Consider the following 18,551-nt stretch of genomic DNA (forward strand, 5'->3'; position numbering starts at 1 on the left):
CCCCTAAATCAGGCTAGTCTCCATTTCGCCACAAAAAATATTAACATTTAATTAGTTTTTTCTGACTAGGGATTATTTGAATTAACTTTGTAAGGCTTTTTCTAAGTTTCACATTGTTTGTTAAAGTTCATGAGTAGAAAATGACGCATTGGCAAACTTTCAGATTAAGCCCGCTTTGAGGCAGGAACAAAATTCACAGGAATGTATTTGAGCCTCGGTAAGATTCATTTAATACCATTCTCAAAAATGAAAAAGTGCTTATTTTACAAAAATCAAAAGAGAGGAAATTAAATTAAAATCATTTTTATCAATATTTTTAGACAAATGAGAACGCTTAAATGGTTAAACATTTCAACCTCCCCCAATTTTTTAAGCCATTTAGCCTTCCTAAGTCTCTTAACCTATAAAACAAAGGCGTTATTTCAATTGATTTTTTAGTTTTTTTCTAGCTGTGAGAAAAGAACGGTGCAATGACTCTATCGGAAACTATCGTTTACATTGAGGAATGCAATGTTTAATTCCTTTGGATGTCTTTCTAAGATAGACTCAGCTCTAACTAGGTAAAAATTTTAAGCAAGGTCTTTTGAGATTTCCACAAAAAGTATCAATTTGGTAGACTTTACAGCAGTTCTTGGACAGCTGGCATCCAGTAATTATATAGAAGCTCTTGATTTGAGCAGACAGAAAATCCCAATTAGGTTGAGGGTGTTAATCTGTCTGCCCAGCTGACCCTTAATATCTCCATCTGATTTATAGATATATTACTATTACCTATCTCATAAATATTACCTATCTCATACAGGGATTGCATAAGGTTATAAGTGGTAATAAACCTAATGCTTGACTCACATATAGAAGGAGCTCCACATACATGCTGTTATTATTCTAGCACTGCGGTTTCTAAGCTTTGCCATGTATCAGAATCACCCGGGAGCGGAGCTTCTTTAAAAATATAGATTCTTAGGTCCCATCCCAGAGATAAAGTGGGTTCACCAAATCTCCATTTTTAACAAGTTCCCCAGGTGTTTAGAATACAGCTTATCTTGTGTCTTAGGGTTTTCCAAAGAAAGGAAATCAGTAAAAAATATAAATGTAGGGAGAAGAGAGATTGCTCTATTTTAAGGAATTGGCTCATGCGATTGAAGGAGTTGGCAAGTCTGAAATCTGCAGGGCATACCAGCAGGCTGGAAACTCAGACAAGAATTGACGTTGCAGTCTTGAGTCTGAATTCCACAGGGCAGCAAGGCAGAAATTCAGGCAGGGTTTCTATGCTGTAGTCTTGAGGAGAATTCCTTCCAGAAACTTCCATCTTTGCTCTTAAGGTCTTCAACTGATTAAATGAAGCCTACCCACATTATGGAGAATAATCTGCTTTACTCAAAGTCAACTGATTTAAATATTAGTCATATCTAAAAAATCCTTCACAGCAACACTTAGGTCAGTTTTTGACCAAACAAGCAGGTGGAGGGAGAAGGAATGATAAGGTTGGCTCAGACGTGAAAGAAGTAGGGAAAGCCATATTTTTTTAAGCATAGAAGTCAAGACCAGTATTACAACCTTCTGAAGTTTAAGCATTACTCAACCTTCGCTTCTCAATAGCTAGATGCAACTCGAAAGACCTGGAAGACTTTGGGGGTGTGGGAAGAGTCAGTGAGTGACTTGAGGAGTGCAGAAGAGGAGCTGAAATAAGAGGTATTAATATTTACCTTAAGGTATTAGTATTTACCTTTAATGTTTTAGATATTGCTGCTGCTTGTGAGTAAAAACTAATACATGTAATAGGGAAAGACAACACAGAAACTAATTCTAGTGCCCAGTTCCTACGCAGGGGCTAGAGCCAAGATTAGATGGTTCAGATGTTGGGAAGAAGCAGCCAAACTAACATTTTCAAGACCGTGTCATTCAGAAACCATGTAGCTGGAGCATACAGATTATCTTATTTAATTCGAACAGATTCTAGAAGTTTTTACAGATGAGACAATTGAACTTCGAATTCCTTAAGTAAATTGCTTGGAGTCATACAACTTTTTAGATCCATAGTTCACATCCAGGTCTGTCTGACTTGAAAGCCCATTCTCTCTTTGCTTCATCTGCCCCTGGAAAAGTGGAAAGGAAAGAGTCATGAAGGAAGTTGCTGCATCAAATTTACACAGACTGCTTCTGTCCAAGGTGGGTTTCTCGAAAAAGCCTGGATTCTGCCTTCCTGGCTGTGCCTGATTCTCTCTTAAACTAGGTCAGCCCCACTGCCCCTACTCCCTGAGGGCAAGTGGGAGTATCCAGGAAAACCTCAGGGCCTGGGCTCCTCGAGGCCTAGATTTGGTATGGAGACAGAGCAAGACTGGTTTGTGAACCACAGAGCTTGAGCCAAATGTGTCTGAAAGGAAGTACCCAACTTGGAACCTAACTTGAAATCCTGGCAAATAGAACCAAGGTGTCAATCTAATGCAGAGAAAGGATCCAGGTCTGAGGCGATGGGAAAGAAATGAGGCTTGCCAAACCAGAGCCAGAGGCATCAGAACAGAGGGGAGAGGGAATGCGCTTTTTGATAAAACTCCTGAGACAAACTCACCAGAGTCACATAGGCACACTGTGTCTAGATCTTGGCTCCCCTATCACTTATAAGTGGTGTGACCTTGGACAAGTTACTTAGACTTCCTAGGACTCTGTTTCTTCATAGGTAAAACATCTAAGCTTATATCCATAAGTGTTCAATAAATTGCAGCTGTTTTTCTTAATTATTATTAACCATTGTTGAGAAGAGTGCTATAAGAGATGGGATATGTTTGATGCTTCACAAGTCTACCTGAAACTGCGTTCTCCCAGGGGACTCTGAGTGATCTAGTCTTGCCTCCTTTCCCTAGTGCTGGAGACAACCAGAGAGCAGGGGATCCATGACATGAATCTCACAGGTCACTGTCACTAGTATTTGCATTGCTATAGAGCAAAATGCAGGTAACAGCAGACATATGTTGAAAGGGAGCTAAGGTGGAAGAAATCCAAACTTGTTCTTCCATCAAAGGAGGTAAGAAGAGAGTCAAGGCCCACAGCCCAAACCGGGAAACTGAAGGAACCAGGAAAGCTGAGCATGAGAAGAAGAGAACAGGTATTCAGGAGTCAGCTAAAATGGATCCCCAAGATAGAATGGCCACCCTGGCTGTGGCAGGGTTTAGAGAGGTTTCAGTGAGGGTTTGTTCAGTCTTAGACAAACCAGTTCCCTTGAAAGAACCAGAATAGGAGACAGAAGAGTGGATAACCGTTAACATCTAGTTTATGACTTCTTGAGAAGGCAACGTTCTCCAAGAATAATGTGCCAGAATGTAAACATTAGACCTTACTCTACCACACAGATTCCCCAATCCTGGAAGTGGAGAGAGGCCTTTGGCTACTATAGGCCTCCCTCCCAAGTCTCAGGAGACTGACTTCTGGGGGCAGAAGCACGTGCTGGCTCTCACCCACCCAAAGTGCCCTTTTTTCCCGTGTCAGATGAACTAAGGATGCTTTATCTGATTTGCCTGCTTACTTTTCCGCTCTTGGTTACCTGCCTCCTGGAAAGGGAAAATGAGGAGTCTTAACCTTGAACGTGCCAATCTGATTTCACCTCGGGCCTGGCACAGTTCTTCACCAACATGCTGCGCTACCTTAATGCCTGGCTGGGTTTTGAGAGAGCTTGGAAATCTTCCTCCTCGTATCCTACCAAAATTCATCACTTGAAATAAATTCCTGCGAGGTTTCTCAAATGTTCGTTTCTGCTGTTCTTATCAGACTGAAGGATCTGAAATACCATCTGTTTTCTCTTAGAATTCGGGTACCTCGTAGAGACACAATTTTATTTCCTCTACCTCTTCGCTGCTATATGTTACTAATGTGAGGGGAAAAAAGAACTATGGCTTTGGCCGTGGGTGGTAAGAGGCACTGAGTCTTTTTGATAAAAGCAGACATTTCTTGCTATAAAGTGACATTGCTCATTTTTAGAAAATTTCTTTGGAAGATAGCCTTTAAATTTGTTTCTCATCCGGGGAAAAAACAGGAGAACCATTTTTACAGTCCCTCTATTCGACGGGACAATTTAGACTCCATGATTAGCTATTTTTCTCTAATTTGTAAGGGATTAATTCACTGCTGACCTAAATTCCTTCACCGTGACAAAACGAGAATGGTTTCCAAGCAACCGGAAATTACTGACATGAGGATTCAATCTTTCAGCATTTTGCACAAAAGCCAAGAAGTCCATTCTGCTGGTCAGATGGATGGAAGGTGCATGATGAGACGCCTGGGACCTCTGCAGACCGACGAAACTGCTTAACTCTCAAGCACAGAGCCTGTGCCTGCACGGTTGGGCCCATGTTGTTCTCGGTGGGGAAGATGCCACACAAAGTCCATTGTGCTGAGAAATCCCCAAAGACCCTTCCCATTATTCTTATTCTGACGGAATATAAGTAACAGGTATACACAGAGTATTTCCCAACAAAAACGTGCAACTAAATGTCATTTCAGTCTTAGGAATTGAAATTGTCTCTAATTTTTTTCACAGCCCAAATTTTCTTGTATTTGTAGAGCAGATTAAATGATACAATGTGGGCTCAACACACAGGAAGTGCTCAGTGGAGTGTCAGAGGTGATTTAATCATTGGTGATGAAGGGGTCAGGTAGGCCTAATGGCAAGTCAGAACCTCCCCACGGATGACAGCGAAGTTTTTGTATTTAGCAAAAAAGGATTTTATTTTTCAGTTTGAGTAAACCTCTCCTTTTTTTTTTGTTTTTGTGAGGAAGATTGGCCCTGAGTAAACATCTGTTGGCAATCCTCCTCTTTTCACTTGAGGAATATTGTTGCTGAGCTAACATCTATGCCAATCCTCCTTTATTTTGTACGTGGGATGCCACCACAGCATGGGTTGATGAGAGGTGCATGGCTCCATGACAGGGATCCAAACCCATGAACCCTGGGCCACTGAAGTAGAGTACATGAGCTTACCTGCTACACCACTGGGCTAGCCCCTGAAACTCTTCAACTTACAAATGAGAAAATGAAGTTGTTTGCTCCAGTTCAGTGATCATAAAGTTGAGGTCCTAATCCCTAAATGCTGAATTCTTTTCTACGTCATAGTGAACAGCATCCTAACCAACTTGAAGTTCTCTGACAACCTCCAGGCTCATAGTTTGATCTAAAGCAAAGCATTGGAGGGCCGGCCCAGTGGCGCTGTGGTTAAGTTCCCACATTCCGCTTCTTGGCGGCCCAGGGCTCGCTGGTTCAGATCTGGGGTGTGGACATGGCACCGTTTGGCAAAAGCCATGCTGTGGTAGGTGTCCCACATGTGAAGCAGAGGAAGATGGGCATAGACGTTAGCTCAGGGCCAGTCTTCCTCAGCAAAAAGAGGAGGATTGGTGGCAGATGTTAGCTCAGGGCTAATCTTCCTTAAAAAAGAAAATTAGAGCAAAGCATTGGAGCCAGTCTGATTTGAATTTCTAGGAGGATACAAAATGTATTTATTTTGTAATGAAAACCAAGAAAGGAAACTCAAATAGCTCATTGGTAATTACTCCCTGCATAAGCTCCTGTTTGAAATTGCACACATTTCAATTTCTGTCAACTCTCACACATGAAAGACCACCAGTAAATTTCCTATGATTTAGGAATCTTAGGTACTTAATGTATAAAATAGGAGTAATATTTATTTAGAGAAGGTGTTGCTAGAATTTTAAAAACAAGTTAATAAGTACAATCCCTGGTGCCTTTTCCTTTTCCCCGAAATTTAAAAAGCAATAAAATATGGTAAAATAAAGGCTGTATTAAGGCAGTCAAAGTGAGGGAAGGACTTTATGTAGAGCCAGAGAATAAGAAAAAGAAATTTTCACAGGGGAGGTAAGATGAGCAGCCTCCCAAAGATTCCACAGCAAAGAAAGTGACAAATGGAGCCAGCATTCCAAATAGAGGGTCTAGCTTGCAAAAGATGCAGACCATGAGGTTCTTGAGAACAGGCGGAGGAAATATGCGTGGGGAGGCTAATCATTGAATTTGGTCTTTTTTCCTCAATTCAGCATTGTGCTGTTGAAAATTTTAAGCAAGTGAGTGTATGATCCTATTTGCATTTCAGAAAGAAAGAGTTATGAGTAGGCTCTACTAACTAGCTCCATCTGTGCTAATCAAACTTTGCCTTAACCACTGGGAAGAATATAATCATTGAGTTACAGAATAATTCATAACAAAGGCACAACTAGGACTAAACTTCCTCTGGCTTTATGATTACCATCTAACAAAATAAAATCTAAGTTCTACTTACAACTTAAATCTCCTCTATGTCTATATGATAATGGGCAATCTAAATTTTTCAGAAATATTGAGGTATTGATGGAAAAACAGGTTTCTCCTAAATCTTTTTATATATCTGAGAAGTGACAGAAATTGGGGAGGAATTGAAAGGCATACAGTTTAAAATGGTGGCTTATTCAGATGGCAATTTCAATTATTATCTGAATTCCCTTTATTACTTTTAAACACAAAAGGGATATAATATATGGAAATTAGATAAATCTATCTTTTCTGGTTAGTAAGAATAGGAAAAAGCTTGAGAAAAAAGAAACCAGCAACATTATAATCAAAGGTATTTTATTTTCTGGGATTAGTGTCCTCCAAATTGTTAAGCAGTCAAGAAGGAAATGAAGAATAAAAGGGCAGAAGAGTAAAATCAGTTTTGGGAATAGACCATTCACCTTCTTGAAACTTTTTTCAGAGCTTTCACTGTACATAATTACTGTTCCTTTGATAATTCTTTGAAAAACAAAAGTACTATCATTGGTCTTCTGAAAATGGGAAGGTTTCCAGGTTCAAGTAGGATATTCTGTATTTTCCCATGTGACTGTATCTTGATTTGGTGTTAAGAAGTCCATGTTCACATCACTTCGTTGGGCTGCACAAAGTGATGATAAGCAGGAGTCTGAGGCCATGACTTGTCTTTGTGTTGCTGGCGGCTCAGCTCTGCAGAAGCCCAGGCTGCAGTCCTGGCCCAAGACCAAGAAAAAGCTTCGTGTCTATCACATTCGAAAGTCTTTGTATACCGAGGATTGAGTGTGAGGATTCCTTTGGAGTCTGGGCAAAGCAGTAGTGTGCCACCTTTAATCAAGATTTCTTAGTACATCTTGCACATCCTCTTACCTTCAAAACTTCTATATCCTGATGTTTTAGATGTGGCTCTTGTGCATGGCATATAGCTGAGTTTTGTTCTTTTTTTATCCAATCCAGAAATGTTTTTATTTGTTAGATCATTACTCCATTTATATTAAATGAAATCACTCACACATATGGGTTTAAACCTGCTATCTTATTATGTGTTTTCTGTTTGTCATGCCCACTCTAGGTTCCTTTTCCTCTCTCATCTTACCTTCTATTAGATTGATTACTTTTGGCAATTCCAATCCTTCCCCTTCCAACCATTCCCCCTTAGAGGCTACATGCCCCGTGTCTACTATTTTCAAGATGACCCTTTAGCATGAATCTTTAATGTATTAAAGTCTAGTATTAACTGATATCTTTATTTTCCCCCAAGAAAATGCAAAGAACTTAGAACAATTTAACTTCAGTTATTATTCCTCCTCATGGATATGATATTATTGTCGTGTATTTTCATTATACATGTGTAAGGGAATATATTAAAGATTCATCATTTATACATTTATATACATATATTTAGACATTCTACAAAATTATGAATATTTTATTTGATATTCAATTTTCATTTAGATTTACTCACCATTTTTATTACTTCATTTGCTCTTTTTCCTTCCTATATTTCTGAGCTTTCTCCTGGTATAATGTTCTTACTGCCTCAGCTACATGTTGACAAATCCTATTCCACTGGATCTACTGGAACTGAACTCTCTCATATTTTTCTTATCTTAAAACATGTTTATTTTGCCTTCATTCATAAGCGATATTTGCACTGGTCATAGGTTTCTAGACTGTCAATTACTTCCTTTCAGTATATTGCAGACATAATTCCACTGCTTTGTGCTTCCAATGTTACATTTGAGAAATTAGCTGTCAGTTTAGTTGTTGCTCATTTAGAGGTAAGTTGTCTGGCTGATTTTAAGATTTTTATCTTTGTCTTTGGTTTTCCAAAATTTCTGTATGATACTTTCAGCTGCGAATTTCTTTTATTTATCCTATTTTGGATTCTTTGGGCCCTAACATCTCTAGATTAATGTTTTTCATCAATTTTAGAATATTTTCAGCCAATATATTATCAAATATGGCTTCTGTTTTGCTTTGTCTCTCCCGTTCTTCTGAGGCTTAAGTTAAATGTATGTTGGACTTTGTCACTGTAACTTTGAAATTTTCTATGTATTTTCTCTTCTTAATTTACACTGGATAGTTCTCCTGACTTATTTTCCTGTTCACTAAATCTCTCTTCAGCTGGTTCAATTGATTGGAAACCCATCCATTGAGTTTCTAATACAGACTGTTTTTATTATATTTTTTTCAGTTCTACAATTTCTGTGTGTGTGACTTTTTTTAGTTAAACTATGTCACTTTTTATAATTTTCAATTCCCTGCTAAAAGTTTCATGCTTGGCTTTTATCTCCTCAAACATATAAACATAGGTTTTTATAGCCTATGAGGGACACTTCTAATACCAGAAGTCCCTGTAGGTCTGCTTCTATTGTCTATTGATTCTTCTGGTTTGAAACCAAAAATAATACAGTTGAGAAAAATCATGAAGATAAAAGTTTTCTTTACATGAGATGAGGAGATAAAATCACTTCTTCATTGGGGGAACATTTTTTTTTTTTTTTTGCGTATAAACAGAAAACAGAGCAAAACAGTAGATGACGAAGAGATCATGAAAGAGTTCACTGTCTTCAACCCCTAACTCTAGATCAGATCCTCGCAAAGAGAAATGATAGGGTCCTCAGATAAGTCTTGGAGAACACCTTGAGAGAGGCACTTCTTGCGTCACTTCCTGGCCGAAAGCCCTGTAAAGAAGCTGTTTGTTTGGTGGGGTTAAGCATAGTAAAGGAGAAAAGTCTGAGTAGATACCTAGACAAATGGGCCCAAAAGCATCAGCAAAATTTAAATCCCCACAGGGTTGTATAGAAAGGTTCATTTTCTATGTCCCAGGAGAGAAGTACAAAGGCTGAAACTAGGCAGGCCAGAGGATGTGGACCTGTTGACCAATGGCCACAGTGAAACCAGCAATGACCTCAGCAGAGCCAGTGTATGCAAGCAAATGACCAAAGACCAGTGCTAAAATAAGGTCTTGAACACCCACAAAAGACAGAAGACAACAATGGACCAGATGTCCCAATCCAAAGGCAGGACAATGCCTACACCTACCACCTCTCCCCACCCACAGAGAGAGGTGGACAAGTAAAGGGAAGTAATAGCAGGAAGGAAACCCCTAGACTGAATATTTTCCTAATGAAGGTCAAGAAATATCTGAAAATGATTAAACTGACCTGGAAACAAACAGATCAAGAAGTTCACTATTTATCAGAAGGGAGAGAAAAGCACTGGTTTGCTCAGTTACAGAACAATAAAGTCAGTTTTGGTCACCTGAGTTGTATCACAGTGAAAAAGTCATGGCTAGCATGTACATATGTGGAAGTGATACATTGACTCAGTCACAATGTCGAAACTATCAGATCAAAGAGAAAGGAGAGCTCTCGGAGGGCGGGACCACCCTAGATGGTCCAGAGGGCAGAGCAGCCAGCCCCAGAGGGTTATTTTCAGATCTTGAAACCTAAGGGAATTTGCTTTGCTGAGTTTTAACTTGCCTGGGACAAGTGACCCCATTATTCCTTCTATTTTTCTCCCTTTCAGAACGTCTATCCTATGCATGTCTCACTATTGTATTTTAAAAGCAGATGCTTGTTTTCTAGTTTCTCAGGTCTGTGGATGAAGATTTTGCTCCATGATGGACCATATCCAGAATTTCACCCATACCTGATTTAGGTGACAAAATTTAAATTGATATTCAAATGAGATTTGGAACTTCCCATTAATGATGGAATGGGTCAATACTTTTGGAAATATTGGGATGGAATGAATGTATTTTCCATATAGGACGGATGTGAATTTGGTGGGCCAGAGGGTAGACTGGGTCGAATAGTGTCCCCCAAAATTTCACGTCCAGCCAGGACCTCAGAATGTGGCTTCATTTGTAAATAGTCTTTGAAGATGTAAGTAGTTAAAATGATATTGAAATCCAATATGACCGGTGTCAGGTAAGAAGAGGAGAAACACAGAAACAGACGTACACAGAGAGGGAAGATGGCCACGTAAAGATGGAGGCGGAAATTGGAGCGACACAGCTGACAGCCAAGGAATGCCAAGGATTTCCAGCAACCCCCAGGAGCTGGGAAGAGGGAAGAGGCGAGGAAGTTTTCTCGCCCAGAGCCTTCAGCTCTGCCCACACCTTGATTTCGAACTTCTAAGGTGATAGAGTACATTTTTGTTATTGTAAGCCACCCAGTTTGTGACAATTTGTCGCGGCAGCCCAGGAAACTAATGCAGCTACTAAACACATACACATTTGTACAAACACCTAAGTTTTTATTTTTGTTGGGTAAATACATAGGCCTGGAATTGCTAAGTTGTATTTTAAGTGTATGTTTAATTTTATTAAAAAGCTGATACTGTTTTTCAGAGAGGTGATACTCTTTTACGTTCCCACCAGCTTTGTATAAGTCTCAGTTTTACCATTTCCTTTCCAACACTTGTTATTTTAATGTTAGCTGTTTAAATGAATGTGTAGTGATATCCCATTGTGATTTTAATTTGCACTTCTGTGATGACTAATGATGTTGAGCATCTTTTCACGTGCTTGTTTTATATTTACGTCTCTTCCTTGGTGAAGTACTTAATCAAATATTTTCTTCATTTTTTAAAATTAGGTTGTTTGACTTCTTAATATAGACTTGTAACTGTCCTTTATGTTTTCAGAATACAAGTCCTTTGTCAGATAAAACATTTTTCTCTGTGTCTGAAGCTTGCCTTTTCATTTCCTTAAAATGTCTTTCAGAGAGCAAAAGTTTTTACTTTTGATGAAGTCCATTTAGTATTTTTTTTCTTTTATGGTTCATACTTTTTTGTCTTAGAAAACTTTTCTACACCAAGGCCACAGAGAATTTCTACCGTGTTTTCTTCTGGAGCTTTATAGACTTAGATTTTAATTTTAGGTCTATAATCCTTTTTGAGTTAATTTTTATGTTCAGTGTGAGGTGGTTAAAGTACGTTTTTTCCCTTTCCCATTACTTACCCATAGGCTTGATTTAACAAACTTCAGTAAAGCTTCTCTCTGCCCTACAGGACTTTGGTGGAACCTTGGGCTCAAGCAAGCAATAAGGTGCAGAAAATCCACCCTTACTGGCTTATTCTGAGAATCAGCTGACCACAGAGGGAAAAAAATAGTTTGTTGTTGTTAAGCTGCCCCAATCATGCCATCTGCTCACCCCCACACACTTGCCCCACTCCCTCACTACATTCCTTCTTGCCTGCTTACCCCTCCCTATACAAGAAAAGCCTGCTTCTGTTTGATTTTGAGATGCTTCTAGATCTTATGACCAGGCTGGAGAAGCTACATGTAGATGCTCCCCTTGACAGCTGAGCCCAGCCTTCCAGCCAAGGTGCCAGACAGGTGAATGAAGCTGACTCCTCTGGACTTGTCCATCTTCCAGCAAAGTAGCAGTGAATGACCTCCATTCATACTGTTGATGCTACACGACATAATAGAAACAGCCAGGCAAGCTCTGTCAGCTTCCTAACCCACAAAATTGTGGATATAATAAAGCAATGTTTGTTTTAGACTACTAAGTGTTAGGGTAGTATGGTACACAGCAGTAGCTAAGTGGAACAGCCAGGAAAGGGTTTGAAGATGGGGAATGACGTGATCAGATTTGCACTGTAGAAACAGCACTGGAACTGTGGAATGGATGCCAGATTCGGGGTCACAGAGGCTGGGAAGAAAGCTTTTATTATAAAGAGATTATGGACCCTTTGAACTGGAGGAATGGCATAGAATTTGGCACAGGTGTCTTTAATCAGTGTTCAAGAAAAAGAAGATATGGTCAAAAGATACAAACTTTATTTTAAGATTTTTGGTATGTGTTGCCAAGATGTTTGACAGAAGGTTGTGCCAATTTATTTCTTTACCACCTCCTGCCCAATATCAATATATTAACATTTAAAAACCTGCTTTGGGACCAGTTTCACAAGGAAAGCTAAAATATAATTTTAATTAGCATTTTATTGATTATTATTTATGTTCATCTTGTTCTTTGTTTTGTTTTCAAATATTTCTATGCTGCCGTTTGTTTATATATTTGCCTTTTTTGGAGGGAGAGTGGATTCTGGGTTTTTTTCCCTCACTACTTTTATGTTCTCGTAGCGAGGTTTTATCTGTCATATTTTTAGCAAATATTTTACTAGTCTCATGCCTTTTTTTTTTTTTAGGATTTTTGATGTATAGATGGCTTTTATTATAACTAGTGAACTTTATTTCCCTTTCCTTTAAGAGATCTTTCACTATGAAGTTTTAAATTTGTTTCACATCCATAATCAGATAACTATTCACCTGTATTCCTTCGATTTGTATGGTTTTATGTGGGATTTTTTTTTTGCATCCAACTCTTTATTCCATATGAAATTGACTTTGTTTTATAGAGTATCTAAAATTATTGTTTGCCAAGTAAACAACCATTGTTATCATAACCATTACTTAAATTATTTCAAACAACTTCTTGATGATATTGCTAGATGATACATTCAGGATCTGTTTTGGAACTACTGTCTGTTTGGAACCACTCCATTGATCCATCGACTTTTGTTTATCATTTTATTTTAATTATTATGACTTTATAGGAGACATTTATATCTGGTAAAGCAAGAGTTCCCCTCTTACTTTTTGAAAGTTTTTATAATTTTCATTCATTTGTCTTCCAGGTGAATTATAGAATCATTTCGACAATCTCCTCCTAAATTCCTCAAATGTTTATTGCCTTGCATCAAAATTAAAAATTAATTTCAAAAGAATTTAATATGTTTTAGTAGTTGAAAAAGAGATGATTCTTCCATCTATTCAAATCTTATGTTTTGTCCTGTTTAACTTTTGTTGACATAAACTTATCTTCTGGGACTTTATATTTTATTTTGTTAGGATAAATAATTTTTTTCCCTTTGTATTTTTGAACTGCTTATTCCTGGACTACAAGAAAGGCATTGGGCTTTGTATTTTTATCTTGGTGTCTATCCACCTATTGAACTCCGTTATTTTTTCTAATCATTTTTCAGTTGATTCTCTTGAGTTTTCTTTATTTACATTCCTGACTTGGATTTTCTTTAACTTCTCTGAGCAATGTTTTGTAATTTGCAGTATACTAACCTTTCACTTCTTTTGTTAAAATTATTTCTAAGTGTTTTACTTTTTAAGTTATTTTAAATAGAATTGTTGCCTTAATTTCATTTTTGAATTACTCGTAGCTAGATATAGAAATATAATTGATTTCTGTATACTGATCTGTTACTCTGTAACCTTGCTAAACTTGTTTATTAGTTCTAGCAGAGTTTTTTTGTTGACTGCTTGTATTTTATTTCCTACGTAAGGATAATGTTGTCTGAGAATGAAGACAGTTTTACTTATTCCTCTCAAATCTGATGCCATAAATTCTCACCCTCTCCCTCTGCTTCTCTCTCCCCATCTTTTCCCCTCTCCTTCCCCCTCGTTTTTTGAGGGGAAGAGAAATGAGTGTTATACAGGTTAGAACCCACGGGACAATGTTGAATAGAAGTATTGAGAGCAGACATTCTTACATTGTTCCTGATATTAGTGTGTTTTTGTTTTCATTCAGTTCAAAATATTTTATAGTTTTTCATGTGATTTTTTTCTTTGACCTTCAGGTCATTTAGACATATTTTGATTAATTTCCAAATATTTGGAGATTTCTCAAATTTGTTATTCATTAAGTCTAATTTAAATCTGTTTGGTTGTAGAACATAATTTGTATGAATTCAATCTTCTAACACTTATTGAGACTTGTTTGTGGCCTATCATGAGCTACCCTGGAGAATATTCCTTGTTCACTTAAAAATAATGTATACACTAGTCCCCCCTTATCCACAAGGGGTACATTTCAAGACCCCCAGTGGATGCCTGAAACCATGGATAGTATTGAACTCTATATATACTATGTTTTTCCAGTACATACATATCTGTGATAAGTTTAATTTACAAATTAGGCACAGTAAGAGATTACCAGCAATAACTATTAATAAACTAGAACAATTATAACAATATACTGTATTAAAAGTTATGTGAATGTGGTCACTTTCTCTCTCTCTCAAAGTATCTTGTGCTGTACTCAGCCTTCCTCTTGTGATGATGTGAGATGATAAAATGTCTACATGATGAAATGAAGTGAGGTGAATGATGTAGGCATCGTGAGGTAGCGTTAGGCTCATCTTCCAGACCACGTTTGACTGTGGGTAACTGAAACTGTGAAAATCAAAACCATGAGTAAGGGAGGACTACTGTATTCTGTTTTCTTTGGGTGGAGCATTTTGCAAGTGTCAACTACATCAAGTAGGTTGATAGTGTTTTCCAAGTTTTCTGTACCCTTGCTGATTTTATATCCAGTTATTTTTTCAATTATCCAGAGTAGGGTATTGACATCTGCAACAATTTTTGTTAAATTAACTATTTTTCCTTTCAATTCTGTCATTTTTTTCTTCACTATTCCGGGGTTCCATTGTTCAGTATATCTTTTTCCGTTCTTCTACTTTCAACCTGTTTTTGTCAGTCTTCTTTATAAGATCATCTTTTCCCTTGATTATTAAATATTTGAGTTTCTTAAGGCTCAGTCTAAGACCATCTCATTCTCTCACACTATACTGTCTCCATAAGCAATCTAATTCACACCCAAGACTTCAATCACCATGTTTTTATAAAGATGATTTCCAAATTTTTATCTTCAGTAGAGATCTCCCCTCTGATCTCAAGGATCAAATATTCACCTGAAACAGTTTTTTGAACACTGAACTAATGACCTTCCCTGGAAAACATGGTCATCTTGTGGAGTTCCCTCCTTTGGTGAATGGCATAACCAACCTTCTTATGTAAGTCAGAGTCCTATTTACCCTATTCCTTTAACATCTGTCAATTCTGTCCCACTTCTCTCCATCCCACCACCAGCATAGTTAGCATTGTCTATCACTGGGCTACTGCAATGACCTGCTGACTGCTCTACCAACATCTGCTCTTATCTGGCTCGCTAGAACTGTAACCAAATTAATCTTATTGAAACACAAATCTGATCAAGTCACTACCCACCCCTTCTTAGAACCTTCAGTGGCAGGCCATCGTCCTAAGATAAAAGCAAAACTCCTTTACATGGTCTACAATGCCTGGTACAATCTGTCCACTACTACCTCTAGCAGCCTTTCAAGTCTTGATCTCCTTACCTCTCTATTTGAACCGCGTTGTCTTCTTTTAGCCCCTCATGCTCACAATGCTGACTTTTGCAACAGGCCATCTGTAATGACCTTCTTTTTACCTGAGATCCCCTTCTTTTTTCATTTAGTTAAGTCCTATTCTATCCTCTCCATACCAGGTCTTTTTTTCTTTGTTTGACATACTGTTTAGGTCAAATTCTTATTTCAAACCCTCAAATAACCCTGTCTCTCTCTTTCACAGCACTTACTGCAATTGCATATTTATATTCACGTTGTGATTATTTACTCATCATCTATCTATGTTACTAAACTGTTAAATCCATGAATATAGCAATTGGAATTTTTTTTCTCTGTCACCTTTATTATCTATACTTGGTACATAGACAATATTCAATAAATATTTGTGAAATTTGAATGAGGAATTTGCATTTCTAATGTCAGCTAGATATAATCTCAAGCTGGGAATTTCTGACATTATAGAAAAATTAATAATTTATGCATCCATTTAATAAATATTTCTAAATTCTAGAGGAGGTATAATATGGCATCACTGTATTGTCTTGATTATTTCAAAGTGCCAGGTTCTTAGAATTGCAAACCAGAAATATCATTTCACTAAAAGCAAACAGTCCATCTCTAGCCTCTACCCTCAAGAGAAGCCACCTTCTCTTGACATTTTCAATAACGTTTCCTTATGCCTCTCTAATGGCTTAAAAGCCCATACATTTTCTCAATTGTTTTTCACAACTCCACATGTTTAAGTGACTTTCCGTATTCTCAATGCTATTTTTATTCACTATACTATTGTACATCTACCATAAGAGGCCAAAAAAGATAGCATGGGAAAACACGAAAAACTGAAGATGGAGTAAGGTTTACATCCGGATAGCCACCTGATGGCTTTGTGAGCAGGAGAGCAATACTAGTAGTTTTGAATATCAGTTCTCATAGTAAAGTATAGGCAATCTTCATAACAATTTTGGTGGAAAGATTAAATATGATAATGAGTATGAAAGTTCTTGTTAATTACAATTTACTATGCCAGTGCCAACTATTATTGTGATCTTAGAGGCAAAACGCCAAAAAACACTTAGAATGAGATGGCTTGCCCAATATCAGAAATCCACTTAATTGCCTAAGAACTGTATTCAACAACTCCAGCTCACTTGAGGTGGCTATGATTTTTCAGCTAGAAAGAACCTTTATGTGTACATCATCTCACCCTGAACTATTTGTCACATAAGCCCTAGATCATCAGATTTCTCCCTCCCAATGTTCTTTTTAGGACAGTTATTGAAAATAAAATATTAATATTAAAGCAAATGTTTATTGTATTAATTTAGTGAACTAAATGAGGCTCAGATTTGCCTATTGTTAATGTGAAAATGACTAAATAATATTACTCATCTTGGAGGGTAGGCAAATAAGAATAGAATATGTTCATTACTAATAACTCTCAAAGACATTTCTTGTTCTTCTTGTTGAGGAAGATTCTCACTGAGCTAATATCTGTGCCAATCTTCCCCTATTTTGTATGTGGGTCACCACCACAGCATAGCTGACGACTGGTATAGGTGTGCGCCCAGGATCCAAACCCACAAACTGAGGCCTCTGAAGCAGAGCCCACCAAACTTAACCACTACACCATGGGGCTGGCACCTCAAAGACATTTTTAAGATGAAAGCAGAAGATACAGGGAATATTCAGGTGAAAACATTGACAGATTTAATTTCAGATTATTTGATTCAGAAAGTAGTCAGGCTCCCAGTTTTGTGAGCTGTGAGATGCAAGCATTTAGGCATAGAAATGTGCCAGAGATCAGAAATTCTAGGAATCCAGGAAGTTTTGTTATAGCAGCAGGTTGTGTCAGCTGGAATTCTGGCACAATTCTAACTCACAGTCAATCCAGTGGTCCCACGGATCTATCCTGTGGTTATTTACCTGGACCCTCAATTATAGTTTGTAGAGAAGCTGACAGAAGCCTCACTTTGTTCCACTTACTTATGAAATAAAAACTGTTTTTATAGGAAGGGTCATGTCAAAGTCTCTGAAACTGTTCATCATCCCCTACCAACCAAGATAGGAAGTTAGAAACAATATCATTTTTTTTTTTTTTGAGGAAGATTAACCCTGAGCTAACTACTGCCAGTCCTCCTCTTTTTGCTAAGGAAGCCTGGCCCTGAGCTAACATCTTGCCCACCTTCCTCTACTTTATATGTGGGACACCTACCACAGCATGGCATGCCAAGCGGTGCCATGTCTGCACCCAGGATCTGAACCGGCGAACCCTGGCCTCTGAGAAGCGGAACGTACCAACTTAACCGCTGTGCCACTGGGCCAGCCCCTAGAAACAATATCTTATCCAAGGAGAAATGGCAGAGATTAGTGACATCGTCAAAGATTTAAAGTGGTAGGCTCCATTTAATTAACCTGTATAGCCCCTGAAAACAGAGGTGGATTATGCTTGATAATGGAGGAGCTTTGTAAATTTAAACAGGTGGCAGCAATCTCAGCTGCTGAGCTGGGTGTGGTCTGTGTCCTGGCACAGATCCACACAACCTCTGGCACTTGTTATGCAGCTATTCGTCTGGCAAATGTCTTCTTCTTGAATCTCTATCGTTAGGGAGGCAACTGATATAGCTGCTGCCACTATGAAATGACAAACTTGCCAGAGCAGAGGCCAATACTAAGCCCTCATGATGGGACAATTTCTTGAGGAGCCCAGCCAGCCAAATGGGAGCTTAAGTACATCAGACCTTTTCCACTTTAATTTAACCTTACATGGATTGAAACCTGGTAAGTGATTTATTTAACCTTACCAGCATGGAAACCTTCTCTGAATATGTATTTGCCTCTCTTGTCCACAGCAACTCTGCCAGAGTCACTATCTGAGGGCTTATCAAATGTTTCATCTGTCATCATGGTCAACAGAGGAGGTGAGACAATTGGCATTTAACTATAGCATCCACCAGTTTTATCTTATAGACTAAACCTATAAGCCAGCAGCATAACAGAACAGTGGAAGGATCTGTTAACTCAGTTAATGTGCCAGCTCAAAGCTGGAGACTATTCCAGGACACAGCACATGCAGTAAACCTATGCCCAAGTTGCT

The 18,551-nt window shown here is 38.1% G+C and overlaps 1 long non-coding RNA gene across 1 annotated transcript in view; it reads right to left on the bottom strand.

Moving 5' to 3' along the window:
• Positions 1-262: 262 nt before the first annotated feature.
• LOC139041120 (uncharacterized) overlaps positions 263-18,551 on the bottom strand; it is a 99,120-nt gene continuing 80,831 nt past the window's right edge. The window contains exon 3 of the long non-coding RNA XR_011495767.1: positions 263-2,096. This is a non-coding gene — a long non-coding RNA (uncharacterized lncRNA). The remainder of the gene's footprint in view (positions 2,097-18,551) is intronic.

The sequence above is a fragment of the Equus asinus genome, chromosome 20, assembly GCF_041296235.1.
Source record: "Equus asinus isolate D_3611 breed Donkey chromosome 20, EquAss-T2T_v2, whole genome shotgun sequence".
Lineage (NCBI taxonomy): Eukaryota > Metazoa > Chordata > Mammalia > Perissodactyla > Equidae > Equus > Equus asinus.